The sequence below is a fragment of the Octopus bimaculoides genome, chromosome 2 (genome assembly GCF_046866305.1).
Source record: "Octopus bimaculoides isolate indiv1 chromosome 2, ASM4686630v1, whole genome shotgun sequence".
NCBI lineage: Eukaryota > Metazoa > Mollusca > Cephalopoda > Octopoda > Octopodidae > Octopus > Octopus bimaculoides.
The window spans coordinates 76689558-76710632 of NC_142929.1; the positions used below are offsets into that span (position 1 = coordinate 76689558).

Here is a 21075-nt window from a genome sequence, read left to right on the forward strand (position 1 = left end):
TCACCGGATCATGTTTCAACTTTACCGTACTATATATATATATAGGAGTGGCTGTGTGGTAAGTAGCTTGCTTACCAACCACATGGTTCCGGGTTCAGTCCCACTGCGTGGCACATTGGGCAAGTGTCTTCTACTATAGCCTCGGGCCGACCAAAGCCTTGTGAGTGGATTTGGTAGACGGAAACTGAAAGAAGCCCATCGTATATATGTATATATATGTATGTGTGCATATGTTTGTGCCCTCAACATCGTTTGACAACAGATGCTGGTGTGTTTACATCTCCGTAACTTAGCGGTTCAGCAAAAGAGAGCGATAGAATAAGTACTAGGCTTCCAAAGAATAAGTCCTGGGGTCGATTTGATCGACAAAAGGCTGTGCTCCAGCATGGCCACAGTCAAATGACTGAAACAAGTAAAAGAGTAAAGAGTATATACAGACTATGCCATTTCAATCCCGAGCAAGGCCAGATATCTCTGCTAGTATTTACATTTATATAAATGTATATATGAGTGTGTGTGTATTTATATGTATATGTGTGTGTGTGTGTGTGTGTGTGTGTGTGTGCCATAGAATGATGGTAATGTACTGAGAAGTTGAGCTATTCTTTCATTCAGTTGAAATTATTTTCATTGTACAAGCATCACTGATGCTCTTGAAAACAGTATGAATATCAGAACTACCATTTACCTCTCCCTTAAACATTTTAGGCTTCATGTCTACATTTTCTAAAGATATTGGGAAAATACAATGCACCTTATCTTTTTCCTAGAATGTTATTACAGACAACAAACACTATCAAAGAAAAACCAGAAATATCTTTGTTTACCACTTCAAAAACCTCAAGTATATCAAAATTAAAAACAAAAAGATGGAGCATAAAAGCAACTTAACAAATGAAATGTATTCAGTTAGATACAAAAATATATAACCCTTCATTTTCAAGATTACAACATTGTTTGGATATAGCATTTAAATCAGTGTAACATGAAAGATTATAAACATTAAATGAAATAATTATATTGTAAAATATCAACAATTTTATTAAAGAAACCTTGTATCTATACAGAATAACAGATAAATCAAAAATACAAATCCTAAATTTTTCAACATTTTATTAGTAACATGGCTACTAACAGATCTTCCTTCATAGAAGACCTCAACTCTGATTGGATTATTTTCAGTTCAGAAAACAGCCACATTAATTCTATGTGGAATTAAAAATTTAGTGTATTATATAAAAATGTTCACTTAATAGAGTCGGTACAATTTTACTGACTTCAATAATTGCTTCCAACTGACACAACAGTCTGGTCAACAGATTTTTCATGTCAAACTATCAAATCCTTTGTCATGTCAAGTGTAATGAACTTGCTTTCATCAGATTTTTCAAAAGTGAGAGACCACTAGGGAGTAACATAAGAGAATAAGTCCTCAGTAGATTTGATTTTATGGAAGTCATACTGTTTTTAATAGGAAATGGTGAGCTGGCAGAAACATTAGCACACTAGGTGAAATGCTTAGCGGTATTTCGTCTGTTTTTAAGTACTAGGTGTGTACTGGGGTCGATCTCATCATCTGGTCCCCCCAAAAAAAATTTCAGGCCTTGTGCTTAGAGTAGAAAAGAATAAAAAGTGGGGCAGAAACTTAGAGTGTTTTGAGAAGACAGTTGTTGACAGAGATGTTGTCCTTCTTTGGAATGAGACCCACTGTCTCAGTTTCTTTCAATATGTTAACCACTAAATCTTTTCTTTACACTAGTTTGTATTAAATTTTGTTTGATGTTTAATGGTGCAAAATATGGCACAGATGTGGCCGTGTGATTTCAGGTTGAGTCCCACTGCATGGCATCTTTGGCAAGTGTCTTTTATAATAGCCTCAGGCCAACCATAGCTTTTTGAGTAGAATTGGTACATGGAAACTGAAAGATACCAGTCATGTGTGTGTCCATCTTTGTCTTGACATCAGGTGAAGGTTGTAAACAAGTGTTGCTCATTTACAATCTTCTGTGAGAAACATGTCTGGCCATAGGAAAATATTACTTAGTTTGGAAACAGGTGAAGATGGGCAACAAGAAGGAGATCCAGCCATAGAAAATTTGCCTCATTGGATTCCATCAGATCCTTGCAACCATGAAAAAAATCAAAGTTGACAATGATGCTTATACCCCAAGTTATCAATGCAACAAGAGTTTCTGCTTCAAGGTAAAAGACTGCAAATTAGCTTCTCGAAAACTTTAAATTCACGGAAAACATTCAAGGTTCAGTGAAATGAGTGCCTTTATTTTTTGTTTTTCTTTTTGAATTTTAGTGAATTAACAGAAAAATCTCTATATATGGGCTGAAAGAAATCTGCTGTAACAATCTCATTCCAAATAACAAAGGATTGTTCAATGGATGGGTGCACTGAGAAACCTACAGGCATTGCCTGTTTTTTTTTCTTAGACAATGCAATTAAAAGAGAATGCAGTTTTAAAATTCATTCAAACCAAAATGGTGCAACCTCACATCTTCATTGTTTAAATCAATTTTTCTATGCTTGCATGGATCGGATGTAGTTTTATTGAGGCAGATTTCTTATAGCTAGATACCCTTCATGTTGGCAACCCTTACCTGTTTCTAAGCAAAGTAATGTTTCCTCATGGAAAGATGTTTGTGCAGAATATTGGAAAGGAACGACACTGCTTAGATGACAGTGACACAACTACCATGCAATGTCAAGATGTGTGTATGTGTGTCTATGCTCTAAGAAGGTAACAGGATGAAGCTTCAAAGTCATTATCACCCCTCTTGTAAAAATTAAATACACAGCTAAGAAGTGTTGGACAATTCTTCAGTTTAACATTAAGTTTATATGTATATATATATATATATATATATATATATATACACACACACGCACACATATATATATATATCATCATCATTGTAGTTTAACATCTGATTTCTTCCATTATCACTATATACAAAAACTTAACAAGCTGACCTATCCTGGAGGTGTTCTCTTCATTATGACTACATGACTTGCTCCTGAGCTAGTTCTTATCTTCGCAAAAATCTACACGTTTCTCCTTTGCACAGATCCATCCTAATTTATGAACACAGTACAGTATCCAAATTCAGACTGCTAAAAAAGAAATTAAAATTAAATCTTTCTCTGATCTATCACTTCCAACATTTCAATTTTCTACATGGTTGCTCATCTTGCTAGAAATAGATAGCAGCCAAATTTCCTCAAATTACACCTTACCAATTTTTTTTAATGGTACATTGTATAATGCAATCTTACATGCTGTGTGTCTGGGGGGGGGGTGGAAAGAAACACAAGCAGGCACTATTGGAATGCTTTTAAATATAGATTTGCTTGATCAAAGCTGACCTCAAGCTTATAAATAATTTTAACATTTCTCTCAAAGAAAATGAAAACAGTTGTAAATAATCACAGCCTTCATAACCTTGATTCTTTCCCTCCACATTTTTGATTCAAGAATCCATAAAGAGATCTGTCTTAAAGTACACATCAGTAGTCTCTTGACTTTGATAGTTTTGGTTAAACCAAAACTGTTACCCTACACTTCAGCAAAGCCCTTGACTATATCTGTCACTCAAACCTTGACCTGCTAGTAAAGTTACCAGCCAATAACCTCTATCTGTCTCCTATGCAATATTTCCCATCAGTCCATTTCATTGTAGCACAAAATGGAATGGGCTATGCTCTGTGGTTTCCAACACTCTTCTTACAGAGTTAATGGCCTTTGTACTATAACTTCTAACAACACATACTTCTATATAGATAATACCGCCATTTGCGCATGTATACAGGAGGTACCCCACATCAGGCATTCATTGCTGACATGACAACCTTAATATATTTCAATGACACAAAAACACAAACAGCACACATACCAAAGAAACAGTTTATAACCTGTATATACATAAAAACATACAGTTAAATACTTTAAGTGCTAAGCCTTTGATCTTAAATAACATTGCCAAAACTGCTTCTCAAAAACTTAGTTTTAACTTCAGAATAATACACTAATTCACTCAACACAAGGGCTTAGAGTACTGCTCATATAAGCATTGCAATTCTGCAATGACACACAAATATTTTCCCACCCTCAGAAGGCCAACTAGCTGTTATCAGAAATCTACTGATGACCCTAATATAACTACTAGCACAGATTTACTGTTTCCTCAGTCTATTTTTATATTTGATCCAGTGAACTAGCAGATTCATACATTCTACCCACTCATCCTCCTCAAACCCTGCACTAATCCCTGTACTGTAGTCCCATTCAGTTGACGGTCTTAGTCTTACAAGCTATATGGTGACCTCATCCAGTACAGCAGCTGTCATTAGGAAAGGTATCCAAATACTCGGATCCTCTCAAAATGTCCAACTCATGCTGGCATGGTGATTACTAACAAGAAAATTTTCTTTCTCTCTACAAGCATCAACCTACAGAAATTTAATACACACACAGAAAGCAAAGTCATAGGTGAGTGATGTGTAGCCATTCTATAAAATTACTGTCTGTAATAGTTTAAAACTAAATCATATAATCATTATACCAATTATAGTGCAGGCATTGCAATAAAAAAAAGGGAGAAAAGATATGTTTAGATTTATTACTAGCTTAAGAGCTGTAAAAAGATTTAATTCATTCTAACATGTAGTTCAGTCTGAAAATGTTAAATTGGTGTCAAATAAACAAGAAAGAAAAAAAACCAGCATTTCACACCACACAGATGGAATTTTGGTCAATAAATGTCAAATGATGATTAAACTCCAGTTGTCTTTTGACATCAGGTTCACATTGTAATTATATCTCAGTACCAATACCTCAAAACTTTCTGAATGAAAATCACCTGGAATAATTACATAAGTATGAGATAGCAAAAACTTCTACAAAGCTCATACTGCAGTTTCCAAAATTAAACATCACAAGCATCATGATATACTCACTATTGACTACTATACTTGTTTTTGTTCCCATATGTTCTATGTCTAGCAGGTATGAGACTAAAATAAAAATAGCCAAACAACTAGAATAAAAAAGACACTAAGAATAATGAGTAAATTTCATTCAAGTCCTCTAGTAGAACTTATTTGGATCTACCATTCTCTGAAGTGAATGTACTAAAATTCTTCAACTTAATTACATTGCAAAATGTACTATTTATGTACAAACTCCTTAAACTTTCTTTTCATCTTAAGAAACATCTGTACCTAGTAAATATGTAAGTACCTATGAGACTAGAAATACTTTCAAAGATTTATTTATTCCTTATGATACATAAACAGTTTAAACTGCACGACCGTGTTAAGTATACAGCATTACTGCTGTATACTGAAAACTGAAGTTTAAATGAACTAGTAACTGTAAAACCAAAGTTTGAAATGAAAGATTGTTATAAACTTACACAATTTTCCTTTTAATGTTTTAGCATGAGAGAAATGTTTTTTGTGGAAGTAGCTGTTTATCAAAGACAAGATGTTTTTCCTATCTCTAACTCTTCAACTATAAAGTTGGAGTGAACTCTGCTGCTATTTAGGCAGACTATGAAATATGTATAAAGTGCATCCCACAGCTGCATGACATACTAATTAAGTAATGCTTGAAATCAGATCATGTGACAAGTACTCTAGCACTAACTACACAGACATAGTATCTCATACTGCCAATACTATTACCCACTGACACTACCTGTTGTTCTATCCCCACTCCTACACATCTCATACCTTCAGGATTCACCCTAACACCTCATTACCTCTATTTTATCTCTCTCTCACATCAATTATTCCCAATCCCTTCTATAATATGAGCAGCCATGTAGCTCCTCTACAAGAAACCTATTCTGTTCAGGACCCCTCCTGCATACTTTAACATCCTGTCTCCTAACATAAAGTTGCTTTCCTCTTCACTGTGGCACCATTCAGTTGAAGGTGATCATCGTCTTCCAAGCTCCATGATCACCTCACAAGTGCTGGTGCCACAAGAAAAGCACCCAGTACACTATGTAGAGTGGTTGACATTAGGAAGGGCATCCTATTATAGAAACCATTCCAAAGCAGACATTGGGGTACAATGTAGCCATTGGATATATTGGATCCTACGAAACCATCCAATCCATACCAACATAGACATCAAAAGATGATAATGATGAGTAGGACAATTTTCTTTTTTTTTTTTTTTACTTGTTTCAATCATTTGACTGCAGCCCAGGACTTATTCTTTGTAAGCCTAGTACTTATTTCATTGGTCTCTTTTGCCAAACCACTAAGTGATGGAGACGTAAACACACCAGCATTGGTTGTCAAGCGATGGTGGGAGGACAAACATAGACACAGATATATGTATGTCTATATATATAACAGGCTTCTTTCAGTTTCCATCTACCAAATCCACTCACAAGGCTTTGGTCGGCCTGAGGCTATAGTAGAAGACACTTGCCTAAGGTGCCATGCAGTGGGACTTGAACCTGGAACCATGTGGTTGGTAAGCAAACTACTTACCACACAACCACCCCTGTGCCAATGTTTGTAGAAGACTAATATAACAGACTGAATCATCATATAACAGGCACTTATTTTATCAACATTACAGTGATGAAAGTCAAGACTTTAAACTCAAGAAGACAAAGCTAAATACTATGAATCATTTAGTCTAGTTCTATTACTTCAGCTATGTCTACCATCTTTCAGATATCATAGTAATTAATGACTGTCATATGTTCAATTACATAATTCAATTTTGTTTACAGATAAACAACAAATCTATTTCGTTTTTGTATTTGGTTTGCAAGATTTTTTATGTGAATTCATGTATTGAAGCATATTTTATTGTCTGAGGAGAGTCATTCTCTTTTAGTGTCTTATTATTTAAACACACGACTATTGAAAGGGTTGCAAGACACAATGAAAATTTTAGAAAAAATACATAACTAAATGAGTGGAATTCGAACCGGTGAGTGTTAAATAATAAGGCACTAAAAGAAAATAACTCTCCACAGACACAACAAATCCATGTACTGTTAAAAACATATGTATTGTTTCATGAATTGCTATCAATTTAACACCCACTTTTCCATGCTCGCATGGATCAAAGTTTACAGAGGTAGATTTTCTACAGCTGGATGCTCTTCATGTTGCCAACCCTTACCTATTTCCAAGTAAGATAGTATTTCCCATGGCTAGACAGGATACTGGGAATGATTTACAGTCATTTATAGCAATCACATGATATCAAGACAGAGTCACACACACACACACACACAATAAGCTTCTTTCAATTTTCTTCTACTAAATCCACTGACAAGGCTTATGTCAACCTGAGAATATTGAAGACACTTGTTCAAAGTGCAATGAGGCAAGACTGAACCATGCTAGTAGTCACTATCCACTTCAAAAAGTCTATGCTTAACACCTAACAAAGCAGAAATAAATATTTTTTCTGAAAGGATGTTCATATTAAACATATAATTTAAGATGCTGAATAACTTGGTAATTGCTATGCTTAAGACAATACAATCATTCAAAATTTCTTTCCAACAAAGAAACTCTTATCCATACTAACAAAATGTCATTAGAATTTGTTTTGAAGTTTAACTTTATATGAGGTTTTGGTGACATTAATTATTTTTACAAGGAGTTCATCATCTTTATAAGCCCCTGATATTTAAAATATACCAGTAGAAAGAGCCAAAACAATTAGGTAATGGACTAGATTTGGTTTCCCACTTTCAAGCTCTTAGTTACTTTTCATTAGATAACTTGCAAAGAAAAAGCTATATACAATAGCCAGGGTTGCCTTCGTCTCACATGTGTCTGACACTTTTTAGGCGTCAGACCATATAAACAGGTGATGTTATAATGTCACCTTTATTACAGCCATTTAGCATTTGTTCCCATCTCTGAAAATAACAAGAAAAAAAATCTCTATCCTGTTTGCGGTTGTTTATTTTATCTTATTTGGTACTGCTGTTGGAAAAATTCAAATTAAGTGAAGAATTATGAATGCGGGTACCATTTATGGTTCATTTGACTATTTTTATTAAAGACTTTAAATCAATATATTAAAGAACACAAAAATAACCTCCTTCTGCAATGTGTAATACTAATAAAATATGTTGTCATGTTGGTAAAACATGGATAGAATTATTTTTTACATTAAAAACAAATGGAAAGTGTGTGTGTGTGTGTGTGTGTGCATGCACTACCTTTGTAAAAATTCAGTTGCACCTTATATGGCATAATTAGCACTAACCAACATAGATTTTGTATTCTCATAATTTTCTCAAAAATGAATATTTATTAATGAAATGCTGCAGAAATATGTCTTTGTGGTGTAGATTATGATAATAATGATAAAATTTAGAAAATTTTTTTAAGCAGAGTTTCAGTTCATTCTCTCTCCTATCCCCACCGCTGTTAGTACCAATTTCTGTAACTTTACCCTTTTTTTTTCAGATTTATACAGGTAGAAAAATCTCCCATAAGTTTTTCTGCTGCACCTTGCCTCTAGTGAAATTAGCTAGTAATAGTGTTTCATGTAGCTGATGTTTAACTGCGTTTTTTTTTTCCTTTCCCTACTAACCATTGTGGTTTGAAACACACTATGCCTTTGTTGTTGAAACATCTATCAAGAATGGTAGTGAAACTAGGAGATTTTTGCTTTTGCTGCATCTTCTATGTTTGAAATCTCAACATTATGTAATCCACACTCTTGTTAATGTACTTCTGCAAAATGTCATTTCAAAGAGAGGTGTGAGGTGGTATCAGAAAGTTCTTGAACTAGTTATGTCTAATAAAAAATAACTTATTTACTTAAGTTTTAACATCATCCCCCATCAAAATAATCACCTTGCGCAGCAATACACCAGTTCCAGCATTCCTGCCACTTTTGGAATCCGGCCTGGAAGTCATTTTCTATAAATGAGTCAAGGACCTTCTATAGAAATACTTATAGAAAATGATACAATGAAGATGCATTCCCATGATGAAAATACATCTGCAAAAGTTTGATTAAAAGGTATGCATTTTTCAGAAAGTTATGAGGGAACAAAGTTGGTGGGGCACCAAAATGTAATTGTGTCAAAAGTACAATCTTGAATGTCACAAGTAACCAAGCATAGAAGGAATATGAAAATCGAAAGGGACTATTCAGCATTTAGGTAAGATCACATTTTTAAAATAACCATTATGCAAACAGCAATTTATTCTCAAAAGATATATTAATGAAAATACTTCTGTAATGCAAGTTATGAAATGTGAGCTAATTGGAAAAAAAAAAAAGAAAACTGAAACTACACATCACAGGTGAGTTAATTCATTTATAATTAAATATTACTTTGATATCCAAATTTAATAATTTGGGAATTTTATAAATTATATATAAATATTAACAAAACATATCCATTTTTGAGGATTCAAGCTTTGCAAACTTTATCTTTTACCATTTACTGACTGATGTAAACAGTTTTCTCAACATTAAATTTAGCTAATAACCTCTTGTATACTAAACTTCATCATTACCATTTTGACATTGACTTTTCCATGCTTGCATAAGTCAGAAGGTATTAGTTAAGGCAGATTTTCTATAATTGCATGCCCTTCCTGTTGCCAAGTATGGAAATATTTCCCCATGGCCAGGCTTGTTTTCATAGAAGATTAGAAACAAATGACACCACATGCATGATGGCAATATTCATTTACAGCTAACATGCAATGTCAAGATGAAGAGGCACACATACATAGCAGGATTCTTTCAGTTTCCATCTGCCAAATCCATTCATGAGGCTTCAGTCAGCCAGGAGCTATTGCTGAAGAGGTGAATATGTGTGGCTTACTGTACAGTATATGGCTCAATATTGTAAGGTCATGAGTTTGATTCCTGGCAGTGCATTGTGTCCTTGAACAAAACACTTTATTTCACATTGCTCCAGTCCACTCAGCTGGCAAAACTGAGTAGTACCTGTATTTCAAAAGGCCAGCCTTGTCACATTCTGCATCACGCTGAATCTCCCTGAGAACTATGCAAAGGGTATACATGCCACTTGCACATTAATTTCGTGAGTATGCTGTTCCACTGAATGGATCAACTGGATCCGTCATCGTAACCAATGGAGTGCACCAGTTTACTGTAGAAGACATTTGCCCAAGGTACCATGCAGTAGGTAGCCATGCTACAAACCAAGTGCTGCCACATCACCAGACAGAAAATAAGACAGAACCAACATTTCATTAAAATGCAAAGTGAGCAAGGTCATTAAATGTAAAGCACTGTACTATAGTCTGGTGTTTTGGTATTTAAAGCAATATAATTATCTGGCTAATTAATGCATTGTAACATTTTAAATAGTGCTGTTTATAATGTTTTAATTAATGTCGTTTTAGTACATATGCATGAATTTAAAGATTTTAAGATTCTTTTTTTTAAGCACAAATGCACTCCCATTTTACTATTGGAACTAAGAATTTAACACCCATGCTTTGTGGTTTATAGAAATAAGTTCTAGTTCTATTTAGTCAACAATAACTTCATAATTAAAAAAAAATATTAAAAAATTTCTTTCAAATATTCTTTCAAAGCAGTGTATTCTTCTTTTCTAAATCTCTTATAGCAATAGCTTTGTTAATTTAAATATATTAGGTTGTTTCACATGAAATGTCGTATTTGAAAGGTAACAATAAAATGTTTCAGAAGTATTAAAGAATTGATTTATTTAAACAAAGTATGATCCAAAAAAATGTTCATTTATGACATTTACCCTAATATTTCCCTGTCATATATCCCATCTTTAAAAAAAAATTCATCTTTTGCTGTGATAAACTGTCCGAATGCTTCAATTACCTCTTCTCCAAAATGTCGCAAAATCTCATAATTCAGGCTGTGCAACTTTTGGACTGTAGCTTGAGGAGTGTGAGGATGTGCATTGTCATGGAGCAAAATTGGGCCATCTCTATTCACTAGTCTGGGTTGCTTTTTTTTCAAATTCTCATGCATACAATCAATTTCCTGGCAATACGATGTTGCTGTTACCATTTTCCCTTGTTGCAAAAATGAATAATGACTAACTCCCTTCGCAGACCACCATACAGTGACCACTAACTTTTTAGGGTGCAATGGTGGGTTTGGGTAGAGTTTAGGTGACTCTCCTGCATCTAATCACTGTCCTGTTCTGCTGTTGTCAAAAAGTATCCATTTCTCATCACAAATAATGACTTGATGCAAAAATGGTCTTTTTCCAGTCGAGGAAGCAATAAGGAGCACACTTCAAGGAGTCTGTTTTTTTTAATCTTGTTCAGTTCATATTGAACAAACCTATCCATTTTCTTGACTTTACTAATTTTTTACATGAGTCCAAAAAAAGTGGTACAAGATGTTTGGAGTTCGGATGAAAGTTTTCGAACCTTTGTTCTTACATTTTGTTCAACCAAAGCATTTAATCTATCATACCGAATAACTGATTTTGGCCTACCCCTTGGTTTATTTTCAAGGCTATCATCTCCTGAATGAGAGCTTTGGAACCATCTCTGAACAGCTGTAATGTCAACAAAACCATTACCAAAGGCCTACTTGATATTCCATAGAGCTTTTGCAGCAGAGTGATCCAGTTTGTACTCATATGAGAAAATCACTCAACATAGTTTGGTTGTTATCATTTTCATAAGGTCTGTGGGTACGAATTTTGTATACCAATATTATTGAGAAAGAAAAAGAGTCAAGATTAAATGCAAGGTATACATAACTGAGCTTTTAAATGACTGAAATAACAAGTAATTAAAAATGCGACATTTCATGTGAAACAACCTAATATTATATAAAATAGTCTCACTTACAAATGCTCAAGATACAAGTTGAAGCAACACAGAACTTTTCACTCCAGATCAGATTTAATGTCAATTTTGATTTTACTTAGATTTAATGCCGATTTTAACATGCTTGCATGGGTTGGATGGAGTTTATTGAAGCAAATTTTCTATGGCTGGAAGCCCTTCCTGTCACCAACCCTCACCTGTTTCCAAACAGGGTAATATTTCCACCATGGCCAGGCATGTTTTCTCAAAATAATGGAAATGAATAACATTACTTGTATGACAGCAACACAAACTATCATATCATGTCGAGACAAGAAGACAAATCTACAGACACGTTATAGGTTACATATGTGTTGTGTGTGTCTGTGTGTGTGTTTTATCGTCGCCTTCCTGGCACTTGTGCCAGTGGCACGTGAAAAGACATTCGAGCGAGTTCGTTGCCAGTCCCGCTGCACTGGCTTCTGTGCAGGTGGCACGTAAAATACATCATTTTGAGCGTGACTGTTGCCAGTACCCCCTGACTGACTTTTGTGCTGGTGGCACGTAAAAGCACCCACTACACTCTCTGAGTGGTTGGCGTTAGGAAGGGCAGCCAGCTGTAGAAACTCTGCCAAATCAGATTGGAGCCTGGTGTAGCCATCTGGTTTCACCAGTCCTCAATCAAATCGTCCAACCCATGCTAGCATGGAAAGCGGACGTTAAACGATGATATATATCCCCAACAGGCTTCCTTCAATTTCTGTCTATCAAATTCACACACAAGGCTTTGGTTGGCCTAGAGAATAGAAGACATTTGCCCAAAGTGCCTCACAGTGGGACTGAACCTGAAACCATGTGACTGAGAAGCAAACTTCTTAATACAGCCACACTTGCACTAGATAACAAAAAATATATTTCTCCAATACTTTGTACAAAACAAATATTCATCATACAAAAACTCATACTTTGTTCTGCTTCATTTTAAACATATCAGATTTATGCTGGTGTTACAGTTGACAATACGAAGAATATTATTAAAATCAAACTTGTGAGTAGAGGGGCTACTACAGTACACACAAAGTTGTTGATTTATAAATCTGTTCCACCCATGCCAGCATGAAAAAAAAGAGAGGAAAGAAACCTGATGATGTTAGTAATTACAATTTCATCCAATGAAATGTGATAAAATTTCCTCCAAAACTGGCATATAATTGCACTGATTTTCAACCAAACTTCAATACAAACATAGTACAATTGGAATAAATATTTGACTCAATGAATTAAAAAAAAAATAATGAAAAATATATAATAATTTAGTTCTCAATATTTAGTTTCTGAATATGTTTTGTACAACAATTATAGCCAGCAATATCTAGCCAATATATGTGACAGTATTTATATTATATTTTGTATCTCATGTGATTTTGGTTTTTCATATAAACCACAGTCCATAGCCAAATAAAATAAAATAATATTAAATTAATGCCTTGAGATTTAATGACAAATTTCCTCAACTCTAAAACGACAAAGTAATTAAATGGAACACATGTAGGTGAATATGCACAAGTAACATACACATATCTATCTATCTGTATGTATATATATATATATATATATATATATATATATATATACACACAGACACACGTATATATATATATATATACATATATATATATAAAGGTTATGAAGGGTATTGAAGTCAACCAAACCCTAAAGATACAGGTAATACCGAGTAAGTGCTGTATACAGACTATTTTTGCCCCTGTCGTAGCAACATGAGTGGGGAATATAACATAGGTCGTGTATTAGCGTGTGTATGTATAAAGAAAGAAAAGGATAAAGAGACCAATGGCAAAGTTAGAATAATATTTTATGTATAAAGTCTTACAGCTGTTTCAGGGAAAATCCAATGTATCCCTTCATCGGAGACGGTAATAGTGGAAGAATGGATTATTACATCTATAAGAGGAGATTTGTAGTAAGAAGTGAGACCGATGCAAAGAAGAAACAGTACTTGGAGTATAGTTCCGTTCCATCCATGTAAAGAATCTTTGTGGGTATTTTCACTCGATTCAAGCTATCCTTTGAGTAAACAACGCACAGAATACTCTGAATATGATAGGATATATAATCACCTTTGCTACTACAATTATCTCCGGAAAATACCCACATTCTTTACATGGATGTTTACTGCTGGAATGGAACTATACTCCAAGTACAGTTTCTTCTTTGTTCTTTCTTCTGCGCATCGCTCTCACTTCTTACTACAAATCTCTTATAGATGTAATAATCCATTCTTCTACTATTACCGTCTCCGATGAAGGGATATATTGGATTTTCCCTGAAACAACTGTAAGACTTTATACATAAAATATCATTCTAACTTTGCCATTGGTCTCTTTATCCTTTTCTTTCTTTATACATATATATATCACTATTTTAATGGTCACATTTTCATGTAGTTACTGAAGCAGATATTCTATAGTTGGATACTGTTTCTGTCATCAACACTTATCCGATTCCAAGGTAATATTTCCCCATAGTCAGACTTTTTTTTTTCAGAATACTGGAAATGAATGACGCAAATTCCGCTTGACCCATGTAAGTATGGATCAGTGGACATTAAAATGATGATAAACGGGTGCTCACAATATTTATGTAATATGATTCATTAAAGTTCTTTTGTTCTAATAACATTCTTAGAAAAAAGTTGTCAAGGAGACTAAGAACTATCTAAGAATATCAAAAATTGAAAAAAGAATTATTTGAAGAACACGCAAATCGTGTCTGAAGCATTAAAATGGCCTGTCGCATTCCTCAAACATATACACATAACCAATGAGGTAAATCAACTTATTTGAACCAAATATTTTCAACCCATATTCTACAGTCTTAGAAAGATGGGCGTATTGTATAATGTTTCTGAGTTAAGTGTGCCTGGAGAGACGACAGGATCATAGCAGGAATAAGTTTTCTGACCTCGGGTTACGCAAGAAACAAATGAAATCTTTAAAACAAAAGATTTACAACAGATGCGTTTTAAAATTTACAATGAAAGTTATATTTGTACTCGAAAGGTATTTTGGCTCCTTGGTGAGACAGGAATGGCAATGAGAACGAAAATGACAAAGCAGAGATAAAAAGATAACCAAAAAGTTTCACAGAGAGAGAAATTAAAGAAACGAAACGCTAATACAAAAACATCATTGACGAAAATTTTAATATATTGGTACAAAAATCACATCGATAACTATAGGTTTGTGGAAGTAAAGAAAAAGTTCCAAGGAGTTCCCAATTATAACCAACATGAAAATGGTAACAACGTGAAAATGGTAACAAGTAGTGTCCCAGAATATGTAATCTGTTTCGATTTCTAACACGAAATCCTTAACGATTTTTCGCTTGACAACAAACATGAAATAAATAAGATTGAAGAGTATTTAATTGCATGAAACAGAGAATTGGGAATAAAATAGATAAATTTAATAGTTTCTTCAAAACAGGTAGAAGAATATAGTTTTTGCACGTGTCGGTCGCAAAGATTTATTTATTTATTTATTGAGAACATAAAGATTGGCGTTTTCTTCATAGCTTTCAAGTATTTCAAAAATATATTTAAACAGCGAATATTTCAAAGGAAAAGTAAACTCAGGTTAGCAGCTAATGATCAGAAACAAGTAACTCAGTACTGAAAATAGGAACCTTTCAGTCATAAATGTATTAAACAATACTCTATATTTGTTTCGCTTCTGATGAAACAATGAAACAGAAATTTATCGCAGTTTTGTGAAATTTGGCTGTTATTTCTAGCATTGGGGAGGGGACTGAAATTTTTAAGTTGCGATTTTTGAAAAATGTTTTTCAGAATCGGAATCTCCATAAGCCTAAAACATGGGCTTCCGTAAAAAAAAATTTAAGGTGGGGAGGGTTCTGTTTACATCTCCGTCATGTGCACCCACAACATAATCGAAACCTTCGAAAACGTTATCTCTGCCAAATTTCGTTTTAAAATATGCATTATTAACAAAGTTATATGAAAAAAAAACAAAAAAAAAAACAGACTGTGTTGGGATGAGGCACCAAACTAGTTATTCCCATTATTAAATCCTACTATATACCTATTGGCACAAATTTAATTGTCTATATATGGTGCATTTTTTTACAAAAAAAAATGATTACATCAGCATGTATGTTGTCTCATTAGAAAAGTAGGGTTAGTGAAACAATGGAGCATCAAAGATGCCCTATATCCCTCGGTGCTCGTGAAACTGTTAGAGGTAGCGTACGAATCTGGACCAGCGCCTAGTTCAAATATTACCAGTGAGAGACTTTACCTTTCATAATCATTAAAATGAACACGAAATAACATAATCGATTTAATCAACTATGTGCGCTCACACTATAAAACTAAGCCTGTTCCGAGTCAAAAGAAATCCAATATGCTACGATCGATTATAGCAACCCTCTTGTCACAAATTTAGTTTTGTAAATAATAATAAGCATTTCTCTTATAGATACAAAGCCTGAAAATTTGAGGGTGAGATGGGTTTTTGACTGGTTTTATTTTATCGACTCTGGGAGTATGAAAGGTAAAGTTGACCTCGGCGGAATTTGAACTCAGAAACATCGCTAAGCATTTCGCCCGGCGTGCTAACGATTCTGCCAACTCGTCGCAATAATAATAAAAGTATTAGGCGATTGATAATAATAATACAAGCACAAGACTTGAAATTTTGATGGGAGGAAACTAGTCAATTACATAGAATGATACTTGTTTTATCAACCCCGAAAGGATAAAAGGCAAAGATTTAATAAAAAAAAAATTTCTTTGTTAACCACGATGATGGATTATATATATATTTTTCTAATTTTGACACGGGGAAAGGGTTACACGATACCACCAACTCCAGTACTCAACTGGTACTTGTTTAATCTACTCCAGGATTTGAACTCAAAACATAAAGAGCCAAAGAAGTGCATTTTTTGCGCCACTCTAACGATTCTGCCAACCAATAATAATCAGTTTCCATTGATCGTGCGATTACTTGAACGTATCAATTTTTCCTATTTTGCGTTCCCCTTTAAAATGATAGGCTTTTTATAAATGTTGAAAAGCAATAACAATATTAATAAGCAGTATAACTTGTCAAAATATCAATAATAATGACAATAATAATGGTAACGTTTTATTTATGACCAACTTGTTGGAAATAATGAGGAGAAAAAACAAAAACATTATCAGCCGATTGAATCATACTTAATTCTTAATAACACAATTAAAACAAATATGACTTGTAATAATGTGAGATATTTATCGCATATGTATTTTTTGTTGCTAATATTTCGTATTTTAACAAACAAAATAAAAAGAAAAGTTGGAAGAGGAAATATCAACTTATAAAATATTTCAAAAGTTTTCGTTTAAAAATAACAAATAAGATATAATCTGCCGTTAAAAATGACAAATATTTTGTAACTCACCTAATCTTTTATATAATGGGGGTGAAATAATATTTATGTATATAGGTTTTCATTCAAATAAATTATCCAGTTTTTGTGCAATAATGTAAAAATAATGTTTCCATTTTCAAACGTACCGCGCCGACATTAGTGTAGACTGTGATGATTATTGACCAATGGGAAAACAGAATGCATAATTATACTGCCCTCTAGCGCCAAAACAGTATAAACTAACTTAAAACAAACATAGGCCGATAACTCTGTAAGTAAATAAAATATTTTCAAAAGTACACGTTGATAATTATTAAAGAAATAAATGAATAAATAAATGAAAACAAATTTTATTTACAATCAAGCATTCTTTGATCCCATACTGAGAGTGGAAATATTAACACTTTATATACTTACTTCAAACTCTATTACCTTTTCTATTAACACTATAATGTCCAAGAGGACTTGTTGCATTAGCTCCCCAACGGATGACGGCTCTGGTTTTTTTTTGGTTTTTTAAAATTTCTTTACCGATTGCTAATGATAATTTTTTACTTGTCGATTTGCGATTATAATCTGATAAAATATCAAATTAAGATTAAGATATAACACTCGTCCCGATTTTAATTTTATTCCTCGTTTTTGTGACGGCCGTTCCTATAGAATAGAGTCGGAAATTATCTACGGGGTCAAAACTAATTTCTTCGGATCTATATCAATGTTACAAGCATGCTAGATTACAATTCTGAACAGACAAAAAAAACTGGGTTTGCATGTTTCTCTGCAGGTTAATGAGATCGTCTTGTTTTGCTTGTAGTTCATGGTCTGCATCCATTATCATCTTACAGCTTCTCTGACATGCATTATTGACTGTCTTTTAATAAGTTCATTTCTTCCATAACTGGAAGCAGGTTGTAGAAAGTAATGACTGGGAGATGATAATGCTAAGTGTTCTGGATCCTGATCCTATGTCAATTGTGCCAGATGCCAGGTTGAGACTGTCTCTGTGTGGCCATCACCAAGTGCAGATTCTGAGGCATCCATTTTGATCATTAATGGGTTATCAAACTCAGTTGTTGCAAGACTCACATTTGATAGTTTTGAATTTTAAGTGTTGATATGGCAGATAATACTTCATTTGAGAGATGCCCAATTTGTTCAATAAATTTTCTGTATTTGGTAAGGCATTGAGTAAGTTTCAAATATTCTGAAATCCATTTAGCATAGTATGCAGCAAACCCAATAAGTCTAATCAATTGTGCTAATATTTTTGGATTTGGGTTTAATTCACTTTCTTCATTCACATGTCCAAGGAAAGATGGCAGAGTGTGATTTGAAGAACATTTCATAGCTGACTCATGTCATTCTGCCAAAGCCCTTGCTTCTCCAAGATAGATCTTGGAAAGCAACAAAACATTTGTGAAATGGTACACATTTACAGCCATTTGAGAATTAAATGGTTTAGCCATAAACACAATACAATACCTGTGATAGGATAAAAACTATGAACCACTGCTATCAAGTCCAACAAGAACGATGCTTTCACTGATCTTTTAGGTACCTATGTAGTTGTGAGCAGATATCAACACCTTCTTGGCCCTCCCACCCCTGACACAGGTGAAGATCCAGGATGTGACAGTTGAAGGGTGAGAGAGAGGGCTGCTCTAACATTTGGCTGGTAATCATTTACTATTAAGTAGATTGAAAAGTAACATGAAATGAAGTGCCTTGCTCAAAAAAACAATGCAACACCTGGTCCAGGATTTGAACCTATAACATTATGATCATGAGTCCAACACCCTGACTGCTAAGCTACATACCTTCACTGAAAGGATGCAAAGTACTATGACTTTCAATAGCAAACCAGAATTTAGAAAAAATCTTTTAAACTCTTGTAACCAATATAGCTAAAGGGAAGGGGCCAATAACATTTTATCTACTTGGTGTTCGTGATATACTGGATAAGAACATTATTATCTTTGCATAAGGTGGTGAAACTAGTAGAATGGCTCAAGCACTGGAAAAATGCTTTGTAGTATCATGTGTATTCAGTTAGGATTCAGATCTCTGTTAGGTTGTGTCTTAACTCAAAGACCAAATTGGTTACTGACCACTGTTCCAAATAATCTCAGCCTTGATTTTGGTTTCAATCAGATCTCTGTCAGGTTTTCTCTTCAACTCAGTTTTCTCTCCATCTCATATTTATTCCTTCTATGGGACAACATTCTTCCAAAGACTAAATTGGTCTATGACCACTGTTCCAAAATAATGAGCTTTGCCTTTTGGGTCCAACCCAGGATTCAAATTTCAATTGTCTGTAATTTCTGCGGTGTAACAGATATTCTTGTCTTATAAAACCAGTGATCTGTTACTGTCTGCAATGTATTCAACAAGAAGAGTAAACATTTCTTTGAATTCTTTTATCTTTTAATTGTTTCAGTCATGTTGGGGCACTGCCTTGAAGAATTTTTAGTTGAATGAATCAACCACAGTACTTATTTTTTTTAAAGCTTGGTACTTACTCTATTGGTCTCTTTTGCCAAACTGTTAAGTTACAGGGACATAAAACACCAACACCTGTTGTCAGGTAGTAGGAGTGACAAAGACAGACACACTCATAGATATACAGAGGTTGGACAAAATAATGGAAACACCTTAAAATTTCAAATAAATTTATTTTAATATGGAGTAGGACTGCCTTTGGCAGTAATTACAGCTTGAATTCTATGAGGTATGGACTCATACAAAGTTTGAATTGTTGCCAAAGGAATTTTTGTCCATTCTTCAGCTAAAACAGTCTCCAGTTCTTGTAGTGATGATGGTGGAGGATATTGACTTCTTACTTGTTTTTCTAAAATGCACCATAAATGTTCAATAATACTGAGATCTGGGGACTGAGGTGGCCAGATAAAATATTCAACTTTACTAGAATGTTCCTAGTGCCATTCAGTACCAAATTTAGCTGTGTGAATTGGTGCATTATCATCCTGAAAGATTGTGTTTCCCTCCAGGAACAGTTCCGTAATCAGATAAAATGCTTAAATAGTCTTGACTATTAATTCTGCCAAGAAGGGAAACCATTGGGCCGTCGGATTTCCAAGATATATCCCACCCCTCCTGCCAGATCAGTACAGATCCTCCTCCATGTTTATCAGTTGGAAGAAGGCAGGCTTATTCAAATGCTTCTTTTGGCTGTCTCCACATGTATACTTGGCTGGTGGTAGGAAATAAGGTAAAGGATGCCCCCCTCCGAGAAAATAACATTATTCCACTGCTCTAGGGACCAATTCTGTAGGTTTTTACTCCACTCTAAACTCTTTGCAATGTTTGTTTTTGAAAGTAGTGGTTTTCTGATTGCAGTCTTCCCATGAAATCTGGCTTTGTGCAGATCTTGGTGAACAGTTCTTGAGGTGGTCAATCTGAAAAGAAACAGCAATTTTAGCAAAACATTAAGCAACACTAATAATAAATAAAAAAAAAACATGAAAATAAACAAGCTTTTGATGGTTTTATAGATATTTCAAAATTACGATGCTATGATGCTAGGTGTTTCCATTATTTTGTCCAACCCCTGTATATGTATATATATATATATATATATATATATATATATGACAGGCTTCTTTCAGTTTTCCCCTACCAAATCCACTCACAAAGCTTTGGCTGACCCAGGGCTAGAGTAGAAGACATTGCCCTAGGTGCCATGCTATGGGACTGAGCCTGCAACCATGTGGTTGGGAAGCAAGCTTCTTACCACACAGCTATACCTGTGTTTGCCCACACCTTCAGATTGTGGAATAATATTTAGTGAAGAAGTGATA

General features: G+C 34.2%; 1 protein-coding gene across 12 annotated transcripts in view; it reads right to left on the reverse strand.

Moving 5' to 3' along the window:
• The window catches only part of LOC106874645 (citron Rho-interacting kinase), a 351869-nt gene extending 334428 nt beyond the window's left edge, over nucleotides 1-17441 (reverse strand). For all 12 annotated transcript variants that reach the window (XM_089347064.1, XM_089347057.1, XM_089347060.1 and 9 more), the window contains exon 1: nucleotides 17285-17441. The gene's annotated coding sequence lies outside the window, so the exon portion shown is untranslated. The remainder of the gene's footprint in view (nucleotides 1-17284) is intronic.
• Between the last annotated feature and the right edge of the window lie 3634 nt (nucleotides 17442-21075).